General features: G+C 36.8%; 1 long non-coding RNA gene across 1 annotated transcript in view; it reads right to left on the reverse strand.

Annotated features, from left to right (window-relative positions):
- Nucleotides 1-268: 268 nt before the first annotated feature.
- Nucleotides 269-14,468, reverse strand: part of LOC141540947 (uncharacterized) — a 53,221-nt gene continuing 39,021 nt past the window's right edge. The window contains exons 2-3 of the long non-coding RNA XR_012481614.1: nt 2,625-2,755; nt 269-969 (exon numbers count right to left, since the gene is read on the reverse strand). This is a non-coding gene — a long non-coding RNA (uncharacterized LOC141540947). The remainder of the gene's footprint in view (nt 970-2,624; nt 2,756-14,468) is intronic.

Here is a 14,468-nt window from a genome sequence, read left to right on the forward strand (position 1 = left end):
TGTAATGGGATACTATTAGAAATGATGAATTAGGGTGGTTTCAAAAAAATCTATGTGAACTTATACAAAGTAAAATGAGTAGAACCAGGAAAACATTACCCATGGTAACAGAATATTGCAAAGATTATCAACTGAAAATCTTGACTACTCGGATTAAGACAATGGACTAAGAAAATTCTAAAGGACTATTGGTGAAAAAGTGTTATACACTTCTAGACAGATCTTTGGTGTACTCTGGATACAAATTGAAAGATACTTTTTAACATTATTTGATTTTATTTGCATTTTCTTTTAGGGGAAGGTTAATATGGAAATGTTTTACATGAACACATATGTAATCTAAAAATCCGAAGTGTCTTCTCAAGAAGACAGAAGAGGCAAATTAGAGAATTTCAAAATTAAAAATTTCAGAAATGGTTGCTGAAATTTATTTTACATTTATTTGAGAAACTTTTAAGGAAACAAAATATATTTTTTAAAAATCTTTGAATAGTTCACCTCTATGTTTTTTTCAACGTAGATAACAGCATAGTCAGTTTCTTATCAATCCTCCATTTAATACATGCATAATACAGCTCATTTTTCTCTCCACAGACAATGCAGAAAGTGTGAAAATTTCACAGTGGGCTATAAACAGCTGAACAACAATATTGAAATAGTTCACAACTTGCATCTCTTGTCCTAAAGGCAAGCGCACAGTGGATTTTCTCAATATGTAGCACCCCTTCCTGCCAGAACTGAACTCTCCAATCTTCTCTCCGATTTGGGAAGAACCAGACCCTTGTTTCCCTATGACACAGTATCTCTTCACTGCTCTTCCAGCCACAGGAATCAGGTGAGTAATTCTTTTCTTCCTTCAAGAGGAAATGCTGCCTGGGAAATCCCCTTCTTCTAGACCATGAAGCCACATTTGTATCACAAAATCCCTGGGCAGTGGGGTGAAGCCCTAGTAATGCTTTCATGTGTTACCTGCATTCATAATGAAGAAAATGATTAATGGAATTCAGAGGTTAGTGAATATATAATTATATTCTCATCCTGAAATCTATGCAAAGGTCCCTCAGAGGTTTGAGAACCCCAAGTTAAGTTATTTAATGTAGGTTATCTGATCCCCTAACTATCAAAGTTAAGATCTTTGGAAACTAAGGTGGCTCACAGAGCAATTTCCAAAGCTAGTACTGCCCAGTAAATCTCCCTTTTCTAAAGAGGAAGCTAGATGCATGTATCACACTATCTCAGAACTCAAAAATCCCCTCCTATAACCAGAAGATTAAGTTCCAAAAACATCAGCCATGAGCTTCTCTCTTGAGCTGGATGATAATGCACTTGTCAGCTTCTGCTATATGCTTTTTGCATGAAGTCTGTCAATGGCCCAGCTGTTACCATCCCTGGGGAAAATGAATGCACTCCCAGAGCTCTAAGCAGTGACTTGTGCACAGAGAGTTTGGGGATGCACATATGCATCCATGTGCTTCTGCCCTGGAGCAATCATCACTGCTTCCTGGGGGACACATCTTACTCACACATACAAATGCTTCCTCTAGTGGACCAGTGGTTAGAGCACCAGCCCTGAAGCCAGGAAGACCTGAGTTCAAATTTAGCTTCAGACCCTTAAGGCTTCCTAGCTGTGGGACCCTGGGCAAATCACAACCCCAATTGCCTCAGAGGGAAAAAAGAAAGAAAAAAAGAAATGTTACATGCTATTCATACTAGGGGGAATATAAAAGCAGGAAGCTAGGCCAAATGACTTCTTCAAATTTTTTTCTCCTCGGCATAGGATCAATAAAGCATGTACTATTCTTTTGGAGACTATTCCACCATCATTTAAGACTGGAGATTATAAGAGAGAATGGCCTGGATCAAAGACATGCATTCAAATCTTGTTTTTTCTATATTTAACTACTTTTGTGACCTGGAAAAAATAATCTCCCTTTTCTGGGCCTCATTACCTTATTTTTTTAAAGAAGGGTTTGGACTGAAAGGAAAAGTTCCTTCCATCTGCAAAATTATTATCCCATGATGGTTAAATACACTTAATTCATTCCGCTTAGTATTTATTGGTGATATCTAATTAGTAGATAGTCAATTAACAAATATCCAATTTATTTTCCTGATTTTTTATACTTTGATACATGAATTTATGAATATAAAAATTATAAAATGAATTATATTTTCTATACACTGCTCTAATCACTTTATACAAATACAAAAGCTAGACAGTTCATAATCTTAAGCAACTTAAATTCTAATGGGAGGTAACATTTAGAGGGATTTGGATTAAGAAAGAATAATTTCACCTTAGAAATCACTGGGATAGTGAATGGATCAATAGAGCAGTCAATTCAAGCATATTTACAGAAACAAATGTGGTATTAATTCGATAAGGAGAAGGAGGAGAAAGAGAAGGAGAAGGAGGAGAAGGAAGAGGAGGAAAAAAGAAAGGAGGAAGGAAGAAGAGGAGGGAGGAGATGAGGAAGAGGAGGAGGAGAAGAGCAGGGGGATAAGAAGACTAGGAGAAGGAAAAGAAGAAGAAGAAGAGAGAAGAAGGAATAAGGTAGAAAAAAATTGCTAGCATGAAAGACCATGCTGGAACAGGGGGCCAGCCAAATATAGCAAGTTCTTACCAATCAGGACAGCCTGGCCCCAGGACAAACATTCCATAGCTTCTCCAGGTCTGTATCACTGGAGGTCAAGTCAGAAGGTGCACCAGCAATGGGGGCAGATCAGAAAATGGTAGAAGGAGGCAGGGCTGGGGCTGTGGGAGAAGATGACAAATTCAGAGAAGCATTTTATTAAGTACTTGTGCCTGTGCCTATGAAGTGCCTGTGCCAGGCTGTGTGCTAAGTGCTGCAATGAAAAATTATCCACCGCTACCATCGCTGCTTCAGTCCAAAAGTCTAGCCTGAGTCTGGTTCCAGCTGTCTCCAGTTAGACCCATCTCCTCCCCATAAAGTCCTTTTATCAAATCAGATGCTTGATTTTCTTTCAAAATTACAGGAGATTTGGGCTCACTAATGTAGTCAGGCACACAGCTCTTGGCTTAATCTGCAAGACATATCATCACCAATTAGATTCAGATGTGGAATTCATGATCTCCAGAAAATCATCTTTCTGCAAGATGACATCAGACCTGAAATTCCTACTTCCTTAGAACATTTCCCTCTCCAGATGCTGAACTTCATCAGGCTCCAGCCCAGGTAACCTTCCTTCCCTGTGATGTTGTGGACCCTTAAGGGCAGAATGTCATAATTTTTTCATATCTGAAGTCCGTAGTGTAGTGCCTTAGTATAGTGCCTGGCACATTTGTTGTGCACTTCTTTTAGCAGTGTCTGACTCTTCATGACCTCATTTGGCTTTGTTGTTTTGGGCAAAGATGCTAGAATGGCTCCCCATTTCCTTCTCTATTTCATTTTATAGATGAAGAACTGAAGCGAACAGGGTTAAGTGACTTGTCCAGAATCACTCAGCTGTCTAAAACTGGGTGTGGATTCATGAATACAAATTTAACTCATTCTAAGCCCAGTGCTCTACCACCTAGCTGCCCACTTGGCACATCATAGGCATTTAATAAATAGTTTTTGGTTCTGCTTCTGACTCTGTTTGATATACTCTCTTTGAAATCCTGGACAGCACAAGACTCAACTTCTGATCTGTCCAGTACAATGGAATGAAGGAGAACCTTCCCTATCTTTGCTTTTCTTTTTCCTCCTCCTCTTCATTGTTCTCTTCCCCAAATCTCTCCCCTTCTTCAAAGTCACTTAACCCTGGTTTACTTCTTTTTTTTATCCTTTCCTGCATTCACTTTCTCTCTCCCCTCCCAATTCCTTTCAGCTCTTCCTTCTTATCCCCTTCCTCATATTGTGTGGTTCCCTGTTCCCAAAATGCTGAATTCAGGTATAATTCAGGTACATCTGGCTCTACCTTCCATTTAGGAATTATGTTTTCTGGAAATTTTTGTGGAGCTCATTATTATTTATAGACATCCAGTTTGATAGTAAGAAGAGACTCCGTGACATCAAATATAGATTAAAATTTAGGCAACAAAACAAGAGAGAAATGGGAAAGAAACAATTGTTGGAATTTGTCCCTAATGACCTATTCTCCTATTGAAATATAAGGAAACAATAGTGTCCTCTATAAAAAGAGGGACAGCTAGGTGACAGTGTCTATACAGAACAAGTCTGAATTCAAAGAGACCTGAATTCAAATCCACCCTCAGCTACTTACTAGCTCTGTGTTCTTACTAGCTCATTTAACCTGTTTGTCCCAGTTTCCTCAAATGTAAAATGGGGGTAATAATAATAGCACATACCCCTCCCAGAGTTACTGTGAGGCTCAGATATAATTATAAAGCACCTGAGAAAGTGCCTAACACATATTAAGTACTATATAAATGTTAGCCATTATCATTATTGACTATAATACTTCCCTTTACTGAACTGAGATTCCCATAGTACTCAATGCTGGAGTTACATACACTAACAGTATTCTTTATAAGAATGAATGCAATCAATGTTGCTCCTCTTGTTTTTGAAATGGGAAGAAGAACCCAGAATATTTAGTCTGGAACTTAGAGCAAAACAACCTGGGAGATGCATAGAGTAGTTTGGGAAAATATAGGTGATAAGACCATTTAATAATATAATAAATACAATAAGCATTTATTAAGGGCCTACTATATAAGAAGTATAATTGGGAGTTGAAAATAAGTTCATGCTCAAAAATGAGTCAAGTCCACAAGAATTTATTAAGTACTTACTATAATCTGGGTACTCTGTTGAGGTTTGGGAATATAAATACAATGAAAGAGAAAAATAGTCCCTCTCTTCTAGGAGCTAACATTTTAATGGGAGAAGAAAACCTAAAAGGGAATTAAAAAGTAGGAGGAGTATGGAGAGAAAGTACTGTGCAGGGGCAAGATAGAGAAATGTGGGACAGAGTCAATCCAAGAGCACACGAATGAGTATAGCTGACATGGGCAGTTTGTTAAAATCAAATTTTTTAAAAGGAACTCAACCATCAGAGGAGGAGTCTAAAGGTATTGAGTAAAAACGCCACAGGTAAAGAGACATCTTCTAGGAAAGGATCACAGAGGAATAGATATTCCCTAGGATAAGAAGGCTGGTGAAGTCCAAGTATCAAGAGTGGGTTGGAGAGGAGTGAAGGAGGAAGCCAAAGCTGACCATTGTGATTCCTTCTGCCTCCACTGAGATGGCACCTGGTCTGTTACTCTTCCCTCTGGACTCTTTGGGAGATGGTAGTAGAGAATTATTTCTCACACAAGATTTTCCATAGAAAGATTAGATAAAACACCCCAACCCATAGTTACATCCAGGGAAGTTTTCGCTAGGGAAAAGTATCACTGGCTACACCTTAAGCAAGCAGCATGAAGTATACTTCCAGTTCATTAGGAACTGGGAGGTTAAAGAGAGAGAAAAAGGAAGCCATCCAAGTAGAACAAATCTTTATTTCCATTTTTAACTAAATATTCTTGTAAACTTAATGTTTTCATCTGCTGTAGTTGTCAGCATTCTCAAAATTTAATGCCTTAAAGTTAAAGATTTATACTCTTTATTGACAGCCCAAAACAAATTGCAGATGAAGCCAAAATTGATGCAATAGTTCCTTTCTATTTGCTTTCTCCGTTTGTTCAGCCATCACATCCTCCCAATTCTTGCTCTTGAAAAGTCCCTCATTGCTCAAGTCTTATCAAGTCAACAAGCATTTATTAAGAGCCCAGTATATGCAAGCTATTATGGTAAGTGCTGAGAATTTTTTTTAAATGGTCAGAAGTTGCCTTTTAATCCAAGGAATTCAGTCTAATGGGGGAGGTAACATGCAAACAATTGTGTATAAACAAGATATTCACAGGATAAATTGGATATCATATAAAGGAAAAATACTATCATTTAAAAGGACAAGGAAAGATGCCTTTCAAAAAGTGGAATTTTAGCTAAGTCTCAAAGGAAACCAGTTTTTTGGGGGAACTAAGGAGGGAGAGAATTCAGGTATGGTGAGCATTGCAAATGCATGAAGTGAAGAGTTGAAGTGTCTTCTGCAAAAAAAAAAAAAAAAAAAAAGTAGGACAACTAGGTAGAGCTATAATGCACAGAGTGCTGCTGGTCCTTGAGTCAAGAATCTTACTGAGTTAAAATCTGGCCTCCAACACTTATTAGCCATGACCTTGGGCAGATTATTTAACCCTGCTTGCCTCAGTTTTCTCATCTGCAAAATGAGTTAGTAAAGGAAATGGCCAGCCATTCCTATATCTTTGCCAAGAAATATCCAGATGGGGGTCATGATGAATCAAATATGACTGAAACAGATGAACCACCAGAAAAAATGAAAGAATAGCAAATAAATCATTGCTGGATTACAGATCACAAGGAGAGAAGTAAGGGATGAGAAGATGAGAAGATGAGGAGCCAGATTATGAAAGACTTTAAAACCTAAACAGAGGATTTTACATTTAATCCTAGATTGAAAACGAAGCCACAAGCAGTGGTCAAGACCTAGTCAAACCTGAATTTTAGAAAGACCATTTTAGCAGCTGAGTGGAAGATGGATTGCAGTGAGAAGAGAAGACCTGAGTGAGACTGAGAGATCAACCAGCAGACTAATGCGATCAATCCTGGAATGATGTGATAAGAGTAACCTAGCAGGGTCAGAGAGAGCAAATGCACACATGAGAGACCTTATAAGAGTAGAATTGAGAGACTGGGTACAGCAGAGTTGGGGTAGTTAGAATAAGGACTTCACTAAGCCACCTAAATTGTGACATGACCTGGACAAAAAGCTATCAAAGAAAACTGAGAAGGAATGGCCAGATAGGCAGAAAGAGATCCACAGTAGCGTTCTAATTGGACTCTCTGTTCTCTATGTTCTTTCCCTTCAAGTCATCATTCAGCCCAATGCCTAAAGGAATTCACCATAGGCAACCTACTGGAATAGAGAGTAAGGGGCTCGAGGCTGGGAGGTGTGGATTTGAAATGAAATTGAATGTCCTACTTTTTTATTCCCTTTTAGGTGTTTTCTTCTCCCATTAAAATGTAAGCTCCTCAAACAGGGGGACTATTTTTCTCTTTCATTGTTTCAATTCATTCCAGAATATAACCATTTCATCTCTTCAGATCTCAGTTTCTTCACTTGCAAGGACTAAATAATCTTTCAGATCTCTTCTATTTCTGCCCTTCTATGTTTTAGCTCAAACATTCTACGTTCTCACAATTTGTGTTGTAAGGTCCCTTCCAGCTATATCATTTTATGAGTCTGCTTACTTCAATAATTTTGAAGAAGGCATTTCCTAGTTCAAGTGAGAACAAGATATCTAAATGAAAAACAGAGTTTCCTCACTAGATTTTTAAAAAGAAAATTAAAATAAAATATATTCCATGCTCCATGACTCTGTGCCATGTTGTTACATTATCCAGAGGTCAGCAGTGGATCTTAGGCCAAAATAGATGTCAAAGACTTGGGAGGGAAAGGGAATTAATTTTCTCATGTGCTACCTGCTGTCTCCCCTGATACTTAATATTCCATCTAAATGCCTGATTGCTTCACAGAAGTGCATGCCCTAATAAAGTGCTTCTCTGACTGCATCTCTTGACATTGCTCTTTTTTGATCTCCTAAAAAATAGCCAGAATAATTTATTCTCTTATAAAAATGATCATCATGTATGTTAACATAATTGATGGAAGAAGCCCCTCACAGGAAACTATTTCATATTGCTTTCCTTATTAAAACTGAAAGGAAATCCTCAATATGGGCTGCTGATATTGGATAGGTTGTTGTGGGAAAGGAGGGAGATAAAAGGAAAAAGAGGAGGAAAAATTATCTGGGATAAATCCTCCCCAGAGGTTTGTTTTTATTTTTGTTTAATTACATCTGTTTTGGAAGCAGAAGGCTTGACTAGGAGGCTCTTTCCTTCTTTCTGCTCAATTTGATACAGAAAACATTTATTCTATGTTTGAAAAGTAAGGAGCAGTGAGTTCAGAATTGGGGATATAGTGGTGATAAACTGGCAGTACCTAGACCGAATGGCTTTGGAACAGGTTCAAATTCAGGCTCTAATACTAATGACCTGCTTTTGCTAGACAAATCACTTCATCTCCCTGGGTTTCAGTGCTACATCTGCAGAACTGACAGGGTTGAATGAAAAGAACTTTAAAGTAGGTCTCAGCTCCAATTCCTATGATGCTAAGTTAGTATGTCATTAAGTACATCGGGGATCAAAAAGGAAGAAGTGGAAAATAGGCAAGAGAATACTTCTACTTGAGGTCTTTATTTAAGGCCTTATGGGAGGTTTTCCTGAACCACAAGTTCAAAGCAGATTAGCCATGTAATATAGAGGCCAGAAACAGTTAATGAGAAAGTAGGGTGTATTTAGAGAATAGTGTCCAGAACTGGATTAGTGATAGTCCCACTTTATTTTGCTCTGATTAAAATACATTTGGACGACTTTGATTGGCTCTGAGTTTCACATTTTAAGAAGAACATTAAAATGCCACTGAGCATATGAATGAGAGTAACCAAAATAGTGAAGAATCAAGTTCATGATATATGCTGATCAGGGTGTTTAGCATGGAAAGAACAAGAGTGAGGGGAAAGCTGTCACCAAGTATTTGAAGAGCTGTTACTTAGAAAAGAGATTAGAATTATTGTACTTTGCTGGTTACATAGCCATCACGTTCCCTGAATCGAATGTAAAATTAGGTTTTTCTGGCTCCAAGCACTCCATATACTAGGCCATGTTGCCTTTTGTCTTAAGACTTCTATGACAGAATGATAATTTATATAGTTGAAGGGACTCTTGTTCACCTATGTATGAAAACACCTCGGTGTTTTCTGAAACATCTTCCAATCCTGAGACTGACCACTCTTTTACTATGTCCATCCAAACAATTCCAAACCCATTTAATTATAAGAGTTTTTATTCCATTTTTAATCCATATTTTCCACCAAAAAAGTATCAAATTCTTCATGAAAAGAAGTATTAAGACCTCTACAACAATTCTAATAACCAAATAGATATATAATTAGATAGATAGTTTAAAGCAATTAATTGCTTTTGTTTAAGAGGGACTTTTTAATCATGAACCACTTTCAGAATAAAACATCCTATACTTTCCCAGAAATTGAAGTCTATTTTTCATTATATAATTTGCAGATAGTGGGGGTTTTTTCCCCCTTTTTTGAATACTAGGGTAACATTTGTTGACTTCCAGATCTATATTCCTTTTTCATTCTACATGATTTTTCAAATATCAGTGAAAGTAACTCAGCAATCTTATCTAATAGATTCTTTCATTATCAAAGATTCAGATCATCTGAGTCAGGTGACTTGGATCCATCAAGGGTAGAGAGATCACCTTTATTTATATTGAGCATGAATTCCCTATTGTCCATTTTTGTTCTATCCTTTCCCAATCAAAGGCCATTGCTCTTCACACAAAAAATAAGAAAAACAAAAATTGACAATTATGACTTCTCCCAAGGTCCTATCCACTCCAGTAGCAGCTCTATCCCTTTTTGGCCCTCCTTTCTTCCTTCTATATATCCCTCTCCCCCCAAATAAACAAAACCTTTTGTACTGGGAACTTTTCTCACTAGGAACAACTCAGCCTTAACATGCCTCATATGTTTTATGGACCACATCGTGCTTTATTATTCATTTGATATTGCCCACTCTTGTTACATTTGGAGTTAGGAAGACCTGACTTCATAGCCTGTCCGTGATATATGATAGCTAGGTAACCATGGACAAATCAGTACTCTTCTATACAATGTGAAGAATATAACCTGCAGTATCTTCCTTCCAGTAGCAGGGTTTTGAGATTAAAGCAAATTGACATATGGAGAATAATGTAAAATTTAAATAAATATTCAAATAGTAATTATTAACATCTCCTGAGGTCGCTGAATTGATTTTTAATCTATGAAATTATGAATTTGGGGAAGACACGCCTAGTTCTTTTGTTACTCAGTGAGGAAGACCAAAACTGGCAGTGGAAAATGTAGCAGCAATCACATTTTAATTAAGCACAGAGAGTATGGGGCAATAAGTCCATAAAAACAGAGACAAACAGCAAAGGAAATCCCGAGGCAGCTGGCGTGGGAACACAGAATAGAATGGTGATAGACATCATCTCCTAAATATGTCTACACTACTGATGGGCTTAAGGGATGGAAAGAAAAAAGGCACCAATAATCACTCGTGTAATCATGAATTAAAGTTGGGAGCATTTGGCAGCATGGCAAATGCAGAGGCTAGAGTGCTTGAAGGGTCAGGAGTTTGAGGTCTCATTTTCCATGGTCTTTGGGGAAAATAGACTGACTCTTAACTGGGCCACTTTGGGATTAGTTCATTAACATACCCAAATTATTTCAGAGTTCACGTGTTCACATCATCTCAAAATTATCCCTCTCTTTTGGTATTATGCAAATTTATTGAACTTGTCTGAGATTTGTGTATCATAAGATCCAAAACCTTGATAGCAGAATCTAGATAAATTTTCCTGACTCTACATATTACTAAGATGTGTCTTTTGGTTAAGACAGAATATCACTTATAAATTATGCTCCTTTGATCTTTGGGAGACTTTGTATATGACTTCAATGTTAGCTCTTGCAATTTTACTTCCTGTTATTGCCACTCTTATAAACTTACATAATTATACTGACTGGAAGAGGGAGGTAGTCAGGGCAGAAAAGAATAAGCTACAATATTAATACAGTGACACATTCCCACTTTGGTATAGTTTATTTGAAATATTTTCCTCACATAAAGTCTAAATATGTCAATTGGTAATTTATACCCATTGTTCTCTTTGGAACAAGGGAAATATAAAGTCTCAGGATCTGCCTTTTGGCAGTCCGATGAAACCTGTGATTGGTCGGTTCACTGCTGTCCTTCATTTTTGCAAAGGACCAAAACAGATCACTATGTTGATACTGTACATCTGATATCAGACCAATATAAACTTTTGTAGGGTCTACCACAGGTTTGGCAAAAATAGTGTTTATGAACATTTGTAGTCTAATTTTGTCTAAATTTGCACCTCTCACGTTTCTTGAGCTGCTACAACTCTGCTTCACTCATAGAGTACATACCCTTCTTTAATGTGGGTACATCATGCTGGATGGTACTTTGCCAGTGTTTCCTATGTTTTGCAATCAATTCCAAAGTTCCAGAGAGATTTTGACAGCGAACTTGTATTGCTTCTTCTGACTACCTTTGAGCACCTGTCTTGTTCTCTGTAAAACAGTCATATAGGCAAACTTACATTTGTCATTCGAATAACATGATTAACCCATTGGAATTGTATTCTCTGTGGTAGTTTGAATGCTTGGCAGTTTCACTCAAGAAAGGACCTCTGTGACCAGGACTTTATCTAGCCAGGTGATCTCCAGAATCGTCCTAAGACAATTCAAATGGAAGCAATTCAATTTCTTTGCATGTCACTGGTCCAGGCAAGGAGGTCAGCACAAAAGCTCTGTAGACCTTCAATTTGGTAAGCAGTCTAATACCATTTTCCCCCTCTCTTTCTCCATTTCCTTTGGAATCTTGCAAACAGTGAGCTTCTGAGGAGCCTTTCCATAAATAAAAGTTTTGTTTGCTTTTTTTTTTTTAAATTAAAAAAAATTAAAATTCAGTTCAAGATTAGTCAGACTCCCTGAAATCTATCCACAGAAACTTTTGGAGTTTACGAACCTCGGATTAGGAACCCAGATCTTGTCCAATTCCCTTATTTAATAATGAGAAAACTAAGGACCACAGAGTAAAAAAGCTTCCCTGAGCTCACACAATAAGGTAGTAACAAAGAGTTAATTAAAAGCCATATGGCAAAGGACATGAAGTCATGCCATAAGAAAATCAGTTGAATAGCCAAGAATATTTACCCTGAGAAAGAAAAGACTTAACACAAATATGATGTCAGTTTCCAAACTTTTGAAAGGTTTTCATGTGGAAAAATAGATAAGATTTGTTCTTGTTGGCCTTAAAGGGTAGAATTAGGAGCAAAAGCAGAGGAGGGGAAGTTAAAGGAAGACATGTGTCAGGTCAACATAAAGAACTTCATAATAAGTGCTTTATGCAAAATAAAAAGGCTGCCTCATTAGGTAATGAGTTCCCCCTCACTGGAACTAGTCAGATTGGAGCCAGAGGCCCAAATGCTACCTGAAAAAAAAAGTAGTGCATGTTGTGCATGAGTTTGCTGCACAGAATTTCAAGTAAAAATAGGACTAAATAATTTCTAAGCTTCCTTTCAGCTTCTAACTTTTCATTTAATCTTGTAAATATGAGATGAAAGTTCAAATTGATCATTTGAATTAGATTAAGATTAAATTAAATCTCCTTTCATTCTATTCCTTCCTGTTTTCTATTGCCCTTCCAAAGACTTCCTTACCCCAAACATGATGCTAAGTTTACCCTAATAGTGAAAAAGCAAACTTAAAAGTCTCTTTCTCAATAGTATAGCAAACAAAACTGACCAAAGCAAAGTGAAAAAAAAGAAGAAAGAAAATAAGTAAGCAATTCTCTTTCATGTTTTGCAAGGTCCTCTGGGATTTCCTTTCTGAGTGTAGATTTTCTATTTCTGTTTAGGGAAATAAAGATATTGAAAATAAGCAAGTTCCTCTTAAGGTTTGCTATTCAATAGCTCAGCAGTTTTTCATTCCTATTTTCTCATTTTCCCATATATCATCTGACTTATGTTCACTTTGCTGTTTATTCTTGCCAAGCATAAGAAAGACAGGAAAAAAAAACAGAATAAAGAAACAGCCAAACAAACAAGAAAATCTAACATTAGCTAGTATACAATTCCTCCAGCAGTGCTTCAAATGGTGAATCAAGGCATAACATGGGAGGAAAGAATGGTTTATGAAATACAGTGCCACTATTAGAACACACTGTGCTAGAACTAGAGGGAATATCAATTCAACTCAATTGGTCAAGCATTTTTAAAGCATTTACTATGTAGAGAGCACTGATACCGAAATAGACATGAAACTCTCCCTACTTTCAAAAAGCTTATATATTTTTGCTTTGGAATGTAGAATGTTACAACATAGAATCTTTAATCTGGGAAAGATTATAGAACATAGAATATCAAAGCATAGTGTATTAGAAAGAAGAGCACAGAAAGTTAAAGTTGGAAAGAATATTAGAACATAGAGTATTAGAGCTATCTGTGGTCCAGAATTACTCTTAGTAGCCAGCATATACAGAATATATAGACACACACACACACACACACACACACACACACACACACACATACACACACATAATGCTTTGAGGTATGCAAAATGCTTTATAATTATTATCTCATTTGATACTCATAACAGCCTACGGAGGTAGGTTTCATTATTTTTATAGATAAGAAAATTGAGGCAGTTAGATTAAGTCTCTTGTCTAAGATCATTCCTTCATTCCCTCCACTGAGTCCCTAGATGTTCTTTCCATGAAAGAGCTGAAGCTCTGTGTACAAACCAGATTTTGTCCTTGGAACCTTTAAAAGAAGTCAGCCTTTTTCTTTCACTCAATGGTTCATTATATCCTCAATATGTAGTACTGAGGAGGACAATCTAAAAGTTTAGGTATGATTCATAACTTGGTTCTTCATTAAAAAGGATTAATAGGATCCCTTGTGCAAAGGCTCATTATGCTAGTTAAATCAAATCAATAAGCATTTATTTATGTGCCTCCTATGTGCTGGGTGCTGGAATGGGTAGTTTATGATATCACCAGGGAATTACATTAAGGAAATGCATTCAACTTTGTGTTGTTTAACTTTTTTTTTTTCTATTAAGTTGAATAAATGCATAGGTAACACATCCATCACATTTACAGATAACTACAAGCTGGAAGGGATAGTCAACACATATAACGTCTTGTCAGAATCCAAAAGGATCTTGATAAGCTAGAGAATATCACCTAATAGAATGAGATAAAATAGTAATAAAAATATATTTTTTTTTATATTTGGTTATAGAAAAATCCGTTTCTTGGGGCTAAACTAAATGGGCATAAGGGAGACAACCATTGTTCTGAAAAAGATTTGGGGATTTTAGTAGACTTTAAGCTCAATTGGAATTAACAATGTGATGTGGCAGCCCCTCAAAAATAAATGCAAATAATCCACCATGAATATGGTCTAGATGACTAGAGAGAGAGTTTTCAGGAAGAGAAAGATTGTTGATAATCTCACTGCATTTAGCATTAGGCCTTTTTTGGAGTACAGTGGGGCAATTAATTTGAGAAAGAAACTAATGAAAACTGTTTTTTTTCAAGTTCATGAGGTATCCATCAAAACTAGAAATAGTCATCTCAAAATTACTGTTTGTCACTTGTTCTTAGTGAATGAAACACAAGGCATTGAGGCAGACAATAAATGGTTTCAAACACTGAATCATCCTAATCTTGGCAATCCCATTGTTGGAATTCAAGGGGACCCCTAAAATGTTGGGG

The sequence above is a fragment of the Sminthopsis crassicaudata genome, chromosome 1, assembly GCF_048593235.1.
Source record: "Sminthopsis crassicaudata isolate SCR6 chromosome 1, ASM4859323v1, whole genome shotgun sequence".
NCBI lineage: Eukaryota > Metazoa > Chordata > Mammalia > Dasyuromorphia > Dasyuridae > Sminthopsis > Sminthopsis crassicaudata.